The sequence below is a fragment of the Aedes aegypti genome, unplaced genomic scaffold (assembly GCF_002204515.2).
Source record: "Aedes aegypti strain LVP_AGWG unplaced genomic scaffold, AaegL5.0 Primary Assembly AGWG_AaegL5_hic_scaff_1218_PBJ_arrow, whole genome shotgun sequence".
NCBI classification, from domain to species: domain Eukaryota; kingdom Metazoa; phylum Arthropoda; class Insecta; order Diptera; family Culicidae; genus Aedes; species Aedes aegypti.
In genome coordinates this window covers 7,528-20,200 of record NW_018734643.1, presented here as the reverse complement: position 1 = coordinate 20,200, position 12,673 = coordinate 7,528, and the positions used below count along the sequence as shown (strand labels likewise).

Genomic DNA, 12,673 nt, shown 5'->3' with positions numbered 1-12,673 from the left:
GAACATCCCTCTCCCAGTTATTTTGTGGAGATGCAGAGGTAAACACGGTCTCAAATAGCAAAAGGTTATACACTAACATTCCTTCCCCCAATTCCACCTGACTGCAAGGATGTGGTCGGTTATTGACCCTGTATAAATAGAGCCAGTGAATTATGCACACTGAAGAAGATTATGGAAAAATCCCAGCGAACATCTAATTGATTCTTTATGCATCTTTACTGACTTCGGTCAATCACGGAATAGGATCCATTGTTATGTGTAGTCAGTCTAAGCTAAGCTAATCTAATACCTACTGAAAAACTTGTTACACTATTTGTGATATCTCTTCACATGGTGATCGAGAATTTTACTTTATAATGTTACTTAGCATTTAGTTTTCTCGTTCTCTGCTCTGAAATTCTATAATGTTATCGATATTTTTTCCTTTCCTTTCCACAGCGTCTCCCGCCACGACAAGAAGGAAAACAAACCAACTTTCACCGGTGAAGAAGCGCGTCAAGGGAGAACACCCCACCCTCATCAGCAGCGGTACAACAGCAATCGGAACAATCACATGTGCCAGCAGTACCACGATGTCGGAGGGCCATCCTCTTCGTTCGTCTTCTATCACGGCAACAACAGCAGCAGTAGCAGCAGCAATCAACTGCAAATCCACAGCAACAAATTCCGCCACAACCGCACCACCACCATTCATCCTGTCTTCATCGTCTTCACAACAACCTCCGGCACAATCGCAGCTGCAACAGGCCAACAGTAGTAGCAGTGGAAATCACCACCACCATCACCACTATCAGCAGATCGATTCCGGATCGATGGGCGGTGGCAGCGGAAGTGGCTTGAGTGGATCGAACAATGTACAAATTCACCATTCTTCGTCTTCGTACGGAGGCAATGGAAGCAGCAGCAGCATGATGATGAACAGTGGTAGCATACATCATGGATCGAGCAGTGGTCACCATCATGGCAGTGGCAGTGGAAGTCACATACACCACAGTCACAGCAGTCACAACAGCAAACAGCAAACGATCACAATTCACGATACTCCTTCTCCCACGGCGGTTATTACCATTTCGGATAGCGAGGACGAGACAGCGGATGTTAAACAGTCGACTAGCAGTTCCAAATCGCAGCATCAATCCACAAGTATGTGTGGACCAAGCTCCAGTCAGCAGCACATTCGCGGTCATCCGTCGACAAATAGCAGTTCCTCGTCCTCAAATCAATGCCGTGCGAATATGGGAATGAGTGGAGTCGGTGGAAGCAGCAGCAGTTGTGGAATCAAACCCTCATCTTCATCGTCCAATATCCACCATTCGTCGTCGTCGTCTTCAGCATTGGCAGCATTGAATCAACAGCCTCCGCCGCCAAGTGGTAGCAGCTCTCATCATCACTCGCACTACCACTTGCAGCAAGTCCAAACAGTCACACCATGCAGCAGCAACAAACAGCCCCCAACCAACGCAGCATCAATCCGAGGGCATCAAGCAGTGGCAGCCAGGCTGGTAGCCAGTAGCATGTGCGGCGGAAGCAGTCAATCGGGATCGATATCAAGCAGACAGCGCAAAAGCACAGCGGTGGCGTCCACTTCGACAGCATGCGTGACCGGTTGGCGACAGCGATGGGGAGAACGATCGGCGCAATACGCCTAAACACCAGAGTAAGTTGAATGTTTGTCAAATGGATTTCTATTAGGGCGATCCATAAGAATCAAACTACGAAACCTTAAATTACACCCCAAAAAATTTGTTCATTAGGACCCTCAGAAGCTACTGTAAAAGTTTGAGCGTATCCGTTAACTCTAAGGGGAGGAGGATAGTTTGGTTCAGTAGGTCCACATGAAAAATTTTGAAGAGTGTCACTTGAGTTAGATTTTTTTCTCATATAAAAATGGATCATCTAATCCTAGTCTTAACTTAATCTTCGCATTTTTCTACATTACAGCGATAAAATATTGAGCATCACGCAAGGTCAGTCACAAAAGAAACGCCTTGCTTGCGATGGCCCAAAACGAATGTCTGCTATCGTCCGTCCACAAATCAGTTGCACGTGCCGAAGCAGGAACCAACGAGTTTCGTCGCGTACGAGTATCCTCAGGTGGATAAACGTTTCGTCGTGGGCTCCACCGGGTTCCTCGTCGCACTACGGAGGTGGTCACAACAGCAGCAGCAGTGGTGGTCACAAGAGGGAATCGTCTGCATACATGCCATCGTCATCGTCCTCTTCTTCGTCGGTTAATCAGGGCAGCAGCAGTATGGGCGGAGGTCCTATGGGTGGCGGTTCATCACTGGAGCAGCTCCTCCGCATGCTCATGCCAAAAAAACACACCAACCGGTGGCAGTGGTTCGTCGTGGGGGGCACCAGTCTACGGCAGCATCAGCAAAGTTCCAACACACCGTTGGGAAGTTCACCGGAGCGATGCTACAGCAGCAGGACATTTACGCGCAGGGAGACATTTACCGGCGGTCGCGGTGTTTGTTTCGCAGGCAACCGTACCAGACATACAATCGGGTGGTCGCCACCGGCCGGCGCACAACGCTTCCAGCCGACAGGTAAGATTGTGGCAAATATTAGATAGATGGTACTTTTAACATTGAAGTTTCGTTAAATTATTTTTAAACTTCAAAAGAAGCCGATAATTAATCGTTATATTTTCGGAAATGCAGTGAAAATTTTCGAAAAATTTGTTTTGCTCACGTTTTTGCGTGATGTTCATTTACCACCCACAGCTCGGGGGAACTGGTTTTCGGTGTAATTTGCCATTCGGGGTAATGTGTCATTCGGGGTAATGGTTTCGGGGGTACTGGTTTTTCGGGGAGTGGTTTTCGGGGTAATGGTATTCGGGGAAGTGTTATAGGACCCTTTACGTGTTCTGTGAAATTTTCAACTTATTTTGTAATAATTATACTGGTGGCTCAAATACGACGTAAGTTTATATTAGGGGTATTCACTTAACAGCGTAAAACGCTGCGTAAATCACGATTATTAATTATATTGAATCTTTCACAAAATTGCGTATACTGTACATGAAACATTTCGAACTGTCAAACATCTAACACAAAATCGATCAAAGAATGCGTGCGTCGTCGTAACAACTATAATCAGAAGATAAATGAAACAGAACTTCCGCAACGGAGAATTATCTAACTTTGATCAAAATGAGATTAGAAACTTTGGACATGGGCCAATTAATTCATTTGATGGAAGCGTCTGGATAACAACTGTTCTAACCATCCCTAACCAAGAAATGATTCTCAAAGGTTTCGCATTTTACAATTCGGTAATAAGGTCCATAATTTAAGCACTAAGCGAAGTCAGATCATTTGATGGAGCATTTTCTCCATAACTTTGAAACTATCGAAAGAGCTGCTATTGGGCAGGTTTTCTGTAGTTCAGATTATTGAGTATCTCTGATTAACAGTCCAGATAAAATGACCTTTGCATGTTTTATATGAGGCTACAACTATTGATTTATTAGAACGAAAAATGATTATACATGTTTTTATAATACAATTATTTAAGAGATATTAGAAATGCTTTTTCACTCCCTGTAAAGAGTGGATTCAACAAATGAACGGCTGCTCCGAGTTCTTTACTGGTAGTAGGTATACGGTTGGTGGAACGAAAACAGCTTCCGGTAAACGGTTTGTGTTGGTATCTTTGCACCAGCATGGAGCGGATCTTCGAGTCGTGGAACTGCTTTGTGTGCACACGACGATTATTGGAGCTTTCACCGATTCGACCCTGACGATTTGGATGGAGTGGACTCCAGGAGGCGCTTGACTGAAACGATTACACCGGTGGTCTCCTTGAACTTGCGCAGCTGCCGCAAGAAGTACCAGAAACGGTATTTGGCCACGATCTGGTCCGGTCCAAGATGAACAGCGGAGGGTTCCGTGCTTCTCGGGCAGCAATAGTTTGTGCGTACCGTGAACGAAAATACAAAAAAATTCATAAAATATGAACTGAGTTCAAACAATGACAATTCTTGAAACGTTATTGTGTTGGGTAACTAGATTATAAATTCGTCATTTGTCAACGATCACCGTCATAAAAGGAATTATTTCAATTGAAATATTTCTTTTACGAAATAGCACACATAACCTTAGCTACGCAATTTTAAGTGAATACCCCTATTGAAATTGTTCCACACAAGCTAGTACTGTAATGTATAATAACATGCTAATAAAAAATACTAGCAGCAAATTCATGAAATATCTCTTCTCCCCCTGGAGAAAGATTGAATTGATCTCTTCAGCAACTTGTTTTATCATGGTTTGAAGAGTATGTTTTCACATGAACATCATTTATGCATTACCATCAAATAATATAACGCTTTTGAAAGAGGGCGGTAGAGGTCTCTAACATCAACATGGGAAAACGAAATCATTATCAGCATTATTAGCAGTTCAAAAAATGTAGCAATGAATCAGTGAACGCAGCTTTCCTCACAAAATTAAGTGCCCGTCTGTGAGTGAGATTTTGGTTCTCACTTGACCCTTAAAGAATAGCTGTTGATTAAAAGAAGAATAAATCTTTGATAACAAGAACACGAATTCAAATAAAAATCAAGCAGTAAATTGTATTCCATTAGCGGCTTCCAGGCTAGGACCGTTATTTAATATCATTGAGTAAAGTATATTTTGAAGTGTTCCCTACTTCGTCATATAGAGGAGGAGTTTTCTACTTCCGAATCCTTAGATTCTTTTTATCATATACATTAGCGTCAATTTGATAGACAAGGACCTCCAACGAACAAGAGAAAACGTGCTTAACCTCAACTTATTATTAAAAAAATGATTTGTCCATAGATTTGTCGCATCTTTATTTTGAAGTTTTCGGGCAAGATAATTCGGGGTTATGGTCCTTTCGGGGAAATGTATTCGGGGTACAGACTATTCGGGGCAATGGATTTCGGGGCATTGGTTTTCGGAGTACTTGACCGTTCGGGGTATTGACTTTCGGGGTGATGGTTTTCGGGGTAATGGTATTCGGGGAAGTGTTATAGGATCCTGTAAGGATGGTAAAAAAGGTATGGAAGTTTGAATTTATAAACTTTTTTAAAAATTTGCCCTGCGATGTTGATGACAAGTTTGATTTCTGATTTCTTACTCATAACAAATCTTTTACTTTCCCCCAGGTTCTTCCGACGCATCCGCTGCCGGCGCACATCCAATTCCCCGACGCAGTACAGCCAGTTCGGGCCACTCAGTCCGGCTCAGATTGCCAACAAACACTTCTGGTTCAACGAATAGAGATCGACGGTGTAAAAGGGACGGGGGTTATCGACACAGATGGGATCGCCTTTTAGTCGCGCGTAGAACATATAGGTATTGGCTTCGCAACAATTGTCGGAAATACGGATTTTTTCCAGGATGAGACGAAACACGTTTATTTTCTTTTCTCTTTTAATAGTCATCAATGTCTTAATGAATTGCCTTAACGGATATGGATGCAAGAAATGCTAGAAGGGAACGTCTCATCAATAGTCGTTAGGATTTATTTGTATGATTTTTCTTCGCTTGCGTACAAATGAAACTAGGAATCGTACATGTGTAAAAACAATATGGCAAGATGGCATAAGTAGATGTTTAGTTTGGCGAAAATTCGCAGTTACAGTATAAATTTTGTTCTACAGAAAGAGGAAATTTACGTTTCGCGCAATAGAGTTTATATTCCACCTCACTCATACACTCATATTATTAACAATTTCACAGATAGGGCCGGAGAAAGGATCCGTGCATACACTAGTAAACGGGAAATGGGAAAGTTTTTGTCTTAAAGTGTCTCAACTTAGATTTTAGCGTTTATGATAGAAAGAGGATTTGGTGTTCCCAATTTTGGGAGATTTAGTGAGAAGGGAAGACTTTTTAGGCACGCATAGGAGCGAGAAAGAGATCGAGGGAGGGCAAAACTGTGCTGAATGTGATTATTTTTATCTACTACTCTAGATATAGTCGAGATATAGTCGTTTAACGTTTCTAATATTTTTTTGCTTTAACGCGAGCATGAGAGTCACTGTAAAAATAAATATAATATCTATTCAGACCATCGCAAAAACAGAAAACAAATTACATACAAATACACACAAGTAACAGACGCTGCAAACATAATCAATACTGTACATTTAAAGATCTCACATATTAATCCTATCTGAGTGCGTCCACCATCATGTTTTGTTTTACGTTGAGGAAAATGATTATCATCGTGTTTACTATCTGTAACTGCTATCTAAAACTTTGAAAAAGCGCCCCCAAAAGGGCGAACTGTGTTTTTTGTTTTGCGTGTGCGAGGAATGTTCGTTTTTAAACCTTCGATGTCCCATTTAGGGGGTTGGACGCGACCGACGGAATGGTCGGCCATAATGTACCTACGAACGCAGCAAAGTATGTCCTATTGCTAGACGAAACGAAGCGGAGCTAAACGCGGCTCAAACGACAGTGTGTGATTAGGTCTTGTTGTTTTTTTGTACATAGTCTTGTATTTGGTAGTGTTATCTAGATGTGGGATAGAGGTAGGAGTGTACACACAATATAAACCGAGCAAAATGGAAATACTGAAAACAATAATATATTTTTGTGCATATTTTATATTTATATATATCTGTAGTCGTAAAACACTCACAGTAAATGGAACTAGGAAAAGAAAGGCAACCACGAAGAATCCGTCAATGTTTGAGGAAATACAAGTAGGAAATTTTTTTGTAACGACTTTGATTTGATCTTTTGAGAGCATTTTATGTTCGAGAACGAAAGAAAAAAGAAAAAAGTGTAAAAATGGTGTTGTAGTAGCGAATCAAATGGCCGATTAGATAACATATTGATTTAAATGTTTTTTTTTTTTTGTGGAAATGCTTTGCTTCGCTGTTTTTTGTCGAATATTTCATTTTTCTCTTGTTTTACTATCATGATAAATTGCAATCCTATCAAATGTTTAAAGGGTCCCTCCTCTCAAAAGATTCATGTTCTGGGTGGGACAATGTTGTTCCAAATGTCTCTTATTAATCTAGACCGAATTGGCATAGTCGAGGAAAATTCAAAGAAAAACAACAAAAATTATGGTTTAAATGCAAGTGACTTGTACTATAAAATGTTATCTTCCATGTTACGTCGATAATTAATGTTAACATCAACTTGCAAATTATTTCAGAAACTTCTTGGAAAACCATGTTTTCTACGTGGTCACCAACCATATGGGGCATTATGAGCCACCCTACGGGGCAGTATAAGCCACCTCATTCAATCGAATGATTTTTATTTAAAACAGTATAGAGACGAGTTAGCTGTGAAGAGTACATTATTGGAAAGGAAATTGTATTAGCTTTGCTTGAAATTATTGGTTCTAGCGGCTTATATTTTAAAGATACATAATACATAGTCAGACAGACCATGTTATACTAGTACTAAATTGTGATACTTGGTTCAACGTATTTTCTAGCAAAGTGTTCCACTTGTAATGGTGCATAAAGATGACTGTGCAGTAAAAAAATAATGTAGTATATTTACGCAATGCATTTTTATGTTCAAAACATCGTTTGTTATGCTCAAATCTAGGTGGCTCATTTTGCCCCCGCCCTTTCATCTTGAACATAATATATTGTTTTTTCAATAATTTTGTTTACGAACAAATCTAATTTCGCTCACGAACTGTACATTATGATCAGAAGTTTCAATGGATTGGTAAAATTTACCAGAATTATAAATATAATTGTCTTATAGGCTAAATTGAAAACTGCCAAAATTATAAGCTTTTCATGACGAAGGACGAATTTGTACATTTTTGTAAATATCTTGAGTGTTCAAACGAATATTCTTACTGTTTTATTGTGGTGGCTATTTGAGGCATCCTTTAGCAGATCATAATGACACTAGACACTAAAACACTCCCAGTGAACATTTTGGTTGGTATAACTTTTGCTGTACATCATTCTATACGAATCAATTCAATCGTATAGAATGCACGAAAAGGCTATATAACTACCAAAAGTGGAGGCTATATGCGTACTTGGCACGACTTTTTCGGACTTTCTGCGATCAGATATACGATGCCACAAAATTTGGAAGAAAATAAAAAAAAAGTTTCCAGCTAGTCTCGAACACGGAACTTCTAGATCCGGAATCGTGCACCCTACCACTGTACCACCAAGGGTTTACTTGTCCAAAGAGTGATTATTTCCCAATCTTAATACATGTTTCATGTACAGCGACACATACTTTGTTGTTCTATGAGGCCCATCGTCAGCAGATAGACAAAGTTTGGGTGGCAATTTTTGCTAAGTTATTGCGATTTCATACGATGCTTACTGATTGATATATGATCTGTCAAATTATATAACATAAGTGATTCTATGTTGCACTATTTACGACATGTTTTGTTGTCAACACAGATTGTTGTTTATGAATCGTATTGGGGATTTATATACAACTTGTATTGACATTGATAACGCTTAATATGGCATCTTGTGCAATTCTGATTTTGGACGAATGAATATGTGATTTTGGATGCATATTCTTATACGATACGTGGTTCACTGGGCTGTTTTTGAGGTCAAAACCGGGGTGGCTCATATTGCCCCGTATGTTCATATTGCCCCCATTGCCCCTACGCACGAATGCGTTATGATCCATACTTCTATAGCTGTGATGATTCTGCAAGATTTTTCTAAATCCAATTGATCTTGGTAGTCTTAAAATCAAAGATGTGAGTTTTGCTTTTGATTTTTTCTGGAACATTGAAAAGACATGGAGAAAACTGGTGGGGATTGCTCATCAAACCTTCCGGTCCGCCTCATAGTTACGTACTATTTGGTGCTGGGTGTAGTTTCTTGTTTTTCCAGCTGTATTGAAAAGCATGAGCCATAGTCTTTGGCATACAATCGGATCTATCTTTAGCAGAAAAGAACCGAAATGTCTATTCGACGACCGGTGATTGCTAGCAGATATAGTGGAAAGCTTGTCTTGAAACGTTCATCGCTTCAAGCTAGTTGAAAAACTGAATACACTGATTGCCTGTCGATCAGAGCCGAACTAGGCATAGATCGTATACATACATCTGAATCTACATGTCTTCGATGTATTACATCGTTCCAGGTGGGAGTTATCTGATATGTGAATATGGTACCATAACAGAATTTTCCATCTGAACGAAGTGATAAATCATAATATTCCGCAAACTGTATCACACATCTACAGAATGTATTGCGTGAAGTTAAGACACAGCAGAGTATTGGGTACATAGGACCAAGTCCCTGCCGGGTGGCGCGAAACTGATGAGCGATAGACAATAGAATCAACAACACTGCCATAAGGGATAGTAAGCATGTGACTATTGTCGAAACTATGATTAGGAGGCAAATCAACATCCCAAGATCAATTTTTGTTACAACCCAATGTAGGTATTATTAAATTAGGCTGTAGAAAATGATAAATATCTGATCACTTAGGAACCTTGCAACTGGTAATAAATGCTCGTAGTCTGTTTTTCTTCGAATACACATGTATAAATTGTTAAAATTGCCGAATCATACGCGGAATTTATTAAACGGATCATGAAATTAGGACTGAAATCATAATGATGATAGTTTATCAACTTTTCTTTCGTCTTGCTATTTGTTACCGTTAGAATCACCAAAATGATTGGTTTCCCACTACTTACACCAATACAACAGCACGAAAACTGAAGTATTATAATCGCGCGTTGGAACTTTCAATATCCATATATTACATCAATAGTGAATTCTTGTATGTAGCCAGTATAAATAACAGAATCAACTTCTTGAACATTCTTTAACTGAAAACAGGATGCTTGTTTTATCAAACATGCTCAATCTGCACCTAAAATCTCGGATCCAAATAGTTTTCTAAATTAATAAAAATTGTGTTTAAATAAAACGTGTAGGCCAACAAAACATAATTGAGTAGGTGTTTACAAGTTACTTAGCACATGAAAAGCAGTTTAAATTAATCTATTACTAGATCAACACTAATGCTCACATTTTTATATTCTCATTTCATCATGGTCCTCATTGCTCGAGCGGAGACGAACACCCTGGAGATGGAAAAAATCGACAGCGCTACGATAAGGAAACGTAACAGATGAGAAACTATCGATACATTTATCAATTATAAAACCCCGTTTTAATGTTAACACTTTGTTTCTGTTTTTTTTTCTGTTTTTTTTCGTTTCAGCAATCAAATAACCGAACCAACTCTACTATCTTTTCATTTCTTCTTCGTTATACTTATAGTCCTTCTGGCACTGAAACCGAGTGGTGCGCCTTCCGCTTTCTTACTGGTGCTGTTTTTCCTGTACATTTGGCATAGTGTCGGGGGTGGTGTACTGTATTTGCTATACAACGCGCTACTTTCGATATTGTGCTTGGCGTGTGGGGAAGCAGTACTAGTGGTGAAGCGGAGGGCGCCATTCGGTTAGTGCCAGAGGGACTATATCTATTTAATGTATCTGAAGCTTGTGGGACCGCTTTAATTCCGGCGCCTGCTTGTGGAAGATCCCGGTGTGCTAAACGGTATAGGACATGTTAACGGGGGAGGCTTGGTAGGTCCTCACCCAGCCCGTGTCTAGATGGGCGGATAATTGTCTGCCAGGGTGTGGATTGAGAAATTACAATTACAATTACAATTACATTGAAAGACATGGAGAAAACTAACTTGGGCGAAACTAGAATCTCACACTCCCCGAAATGACTAACCTGTGATGAGTTTCTTAAGAGATCGTTCACGAATTCGGGTAGAACGCTTACCAGAATCAAGTACAATATTTCGTTGATTTCCAGGGGACATCTCTAGCAAATTTTTCTTAATTTTTACATGGGATTCTTGTTAGGTTCTTTGTAGATGTAGATTTGGCTGGAAGATTCTCATTAAGATTCTTGAAAAGATTGTTCACGTAATGTTAGCGACATTCTTTACGAATTCTTTCTTAATGCCATTTCGGAGAAAACACCAAAACGAATTGAAAAAAAAAAGTTTTTGGTGGTTTGTTTGAATGATTGTTGACTATTCATTTTAACATTCTACAATCTGCGTTGATTTTTAGAGAGGTCTGAAGCGGACATTTTTTGGAATACAATCGAAAGGGCTGGTGATTTTCTTGGGAATCTTAGTGCATTTTCCTGATAAATTTTCAAAACGGTTCGAAACTGAAGGCATGAAAAATGAGATTTTTGGTATATTTCAAACTAAATTCTTAGCACATCGTTGGCAGTTGCTTAACTTTTGAAAGTATTCTGGCGAAATGTCGACAAAATGTGAGATACTAGTATTCGTGTAGATTTTTCAACAGATTCGTAGTGATTTTTAACAAGGGTTTTTAGGTCTTTTGGGTCCTTTAAGTATTTGAAATGACAAAGAAAATGCTTATCATCAAGCTTTTGTCCATTCGATATTATGACCTGGAAGGGTTAGAGAGGCTACTTCGAAAGACTTAAAATCCTTTGGTTATTTTTTCAGAAAAGCGTTACTGTTTTTTTTACGTTGCTGTAGAGCACATGAAAGCCAATCCATACACGTCACCGGCTCTATTAGAAAGAGAAAATCATTTTCTTTCCGATAGGGGACGATTCAAATATGACGTCCATCGTTTTTTGAGATTTCTAGACCCCCCCTCCCCCCTCTGTCACGCTTTTTCCAATACCTTCTACACGTACTGTCACACTTTCGTAGGGCCCCCCCCTCCCCCTAATGATGGACGTCATTTTTGGATGATCCCTAGTTAGGATAAGAAGGTGCCAGATGCGGTCTTCAGCTTTGAAGAAAGATGTTGTTCACAAAAGCAGGTACGCCCTTTTGAAATGTAGATAATTGTCGCATTTCCCAAGAAGAATAATTGAAAGAAGATACAAAACAGCTTATTCAAAAAGAAGGACTGTGAGTAGTATAACTAACTATGATAAAACCCTTGTAATGCCAAATGGCAACTATGCCAAACGACTCTTTATTCTTCAATTTGGTTCAATCTAATCACGTCATTCCAGACAACTCAATCCATAAGCATAAGGGCTGTCTTCAATGGCAGACACTTTGTTAGTGTGCACATAATACCAAGGAGAACATTTGTAACAGTTGAACAGTTCGGCAAGCAAACGCATTTCCACATAACTACACACATTTGTTTTGTTTTTGAAACACAAATCTTTTCCTAAATTTGACGCGACGATGGTTAACCCTGGAAAGGTTGGAAACTTTGGCAACTATCTAGAAAGCATTTGGCAAATAACGAAAATTTAGATCCTATACTTTTTAGAATAAAATGGCAAAAAATGCGCCACTACGTTTGACAGCATATTTTAGAGAAACAAAACAAATAAAAAAAAAACTCTCGATAGATATTCTACTTGTGATGTTTATAGGAAGCAACCAGTTTTGACTTTTTCTCAATTGCCTATCGTTAGACCAACACATCCAATTTAGTGTGCCCGTGGCTGCTGATGTATTAGTAGAGGAAACGTGCGGAGATTTGCCGCGTGCAGGGCTGTGTTTGTGTGTTGTTGTACCATATAAAAGCGCACGGCTTCTGAAAGGCTTCGGTAAAATTGTAATAACCATCAAGAATTTGTGTTACTTGAAAGCAAACTTTCATTCTTATTGTGCTAAAGTAAAAGTAGTGAGATATCAAAACATGCAAACAAAGAAAACAAATACACAAGCAGACACAAACA

At 39.4% G+C, this 12,673-nt stretch overlaps 1 pseudogene; it reads left to right on the top strand.

Moving 5' to 3' along the window:
* Nucleotides 1–438: 438 nt before the first annotated feature.
* LOC110680345 lies at nt 439–5,354 on the top strand (annotated as a pseudogene).
* Nucleotides 5,355–12,673: the final 7,319 nt, after the last annotated feature.